Source organism: Petaurus breviceps, unplaced genomic scaffold (genome assembly GCF_028583685.1).
Source record: "Petaurus breviceps papuanus isolate PSGF00001 unplaced genomic scaffold, PetGlider_PUasm1.0 90842, whole genome shotgun sequence".
NCBI classification, from domain to species: domain Eukaryota; kingdom Metazoa; phylum Chordata; class Mammalia; order Diprotodontia; family Petauridae; genus Petaurus; species Petaurus breviceps.
The window spans coordinates 9580595-9582374 of NW_027187358.1; the positions used below are offsets into that span (position 1 = coordinate 9580595).

Below are 1780 nucleotides of genomic sequence, written 5' to 3' on the forward strand. Positions count from 1 at the left end.
CACCTTCTGAAGGGAAGCCTCTCTTGATCTTCTTTAATCTTTGTGTCTTCTCCTTGAAGCTCTTCCCAACTTGGCCCGTCTATATGTTGTTTGTCCATAGTTATTTCAGTGTCGTCTCCCCCATTGGACTAGGAGCTTCTTGGATTGTTTTTGTCTTTCTTACGTTATGTCCCAAGAGATTAGTGTAGAATCTGGCACCTGATAGACTCTTAATAAATGTCTGTTGACTGACTGACTGACTGCTGTGCTGTGGGTAACCATTGGCTTGGCTATATCAGACCATAGATTAGTTATATTTTTCCAGGTAATATAGGCTAAAATAAATGTGGCTACAGCCTATCACTAGATCTGGTCGATCTTGCATTTTTCAAGTTTAAATTAACCTGGTTTTAGACTGTGCTTACTTTAGTCCTTAAAGACAACTGCCATTAGATGTTTTCAGCTAGAGAACCCTTCATGTCATCTTTTATTCTGCCCTATGCACCCAGATAACTTAAGAGAGGACATGAGAGTCACTCAGCTTGTGATTTGTATTAATGGAGGGTATGACATATAAACAATGTCATGGATTTGTTGGACTATGGGCGAGTTCTACCTCCACAACATATTTTGGAAGCAATACAGTGCCTGACAGATAGTCATTTTATTGATCATAGTTCATTTAGCTTTCACAATGATAAATTTTTATTTTTCAACCTTTAAAAGTTCTTATTTTAGACAGATTCTTGAACTGGTGGTTCATAGCCATTATCCCTTTCTATTTTTGTGCCTGTTTCATCTCCTGAAGGTTTTCCAGAGCCACCACCGTCACTATGCAGCTCTGTTAGCTTTCCCAATTCAAATTTGGGCTTCTTGAGCATCTTAACTTTTCAGACAAATACATCATGGAGAGGGTAAATGGACTGGCAAGCCTTTTCTATGTCTTTTCCAATGCTGTCTGGAATCAGTTTATTGACAACTTCTTTCAAGTCATTTGTCTGCACCTCTTGGGTCACGATTTCCCTCATTTTCTTACGAATTTGACAGACCTGTTGGTGCTGGGCATAAGAGGTCTTACGGATCTGGTTGTTGAGCTTTTTGGTAAAACCAACACAAAAGAGGCAGAGCAAGTACCCATCAGTAGTTTTGACATCAACATGGGCTTCAATCATGCTGCCACTTTTTGACCATGGAGCACATCTTGTCCCGGGGAAAGTCCATTCCATGGAAATTAGTCAAACAATTTTTACCCTGAACATCTTCAGTAATTAACTTGAACTTACAAAAAGCAACCTCATCATTCTACAGATCAGCAAGACTCACTTCAAAAACTCGACCCTTGGGACCATCAGAGGCAATTTTTGCTCCTTGAGTCCTTGTAACCAGTGTCTTGCCAATATTTCAAATATTGAACATAGCTGGTGCTTTTACATCATACCAGTACTTCTTCAAAAATGAATCAACCACTTTCTTCTTGGCTCCTTTTTTGCCGCCTTTGATAAAGCACTTATTCTTGCCTACAGCCATGATCCCTCTCTGAAAGCCAAAAAAAAGCTCATTTAGCTTTCAAAGTTGTTTTTTTTAGTCTTTTTTTATAGTGTTCTTATATAAATTCTTTTCCTGATTCTATTTGTTTCATTTTTAATCAGTTTATAAGAATCTTCAAAATTGTTCATTTTTATAATATTGATGATAGAGAATAAACTTTTTCTGGGTTCTGCTTAGTTCACTCTGCATCACTGGGTTCCCCTCTGGAGGAAGTTTCCAAACAAATGTCATGATCATAGTCATGGTTATGGTC

The 1780-nt window shown here is 38.1% G+C and overlaps 1 pseudogene; it reads right to left on the reverse strand.

Annotated features, from left to right (window-relative positions):
- Positions 1-681: 681 nt before the first annotated feature.
- LOC138148927 (small ribosomal subunit protein eS1-like) lies at positions 682-1526 on the reverse strand (annotated as a pseudogene).
- Positions 1527-1780: the final 254 nt, after the last annotated feature.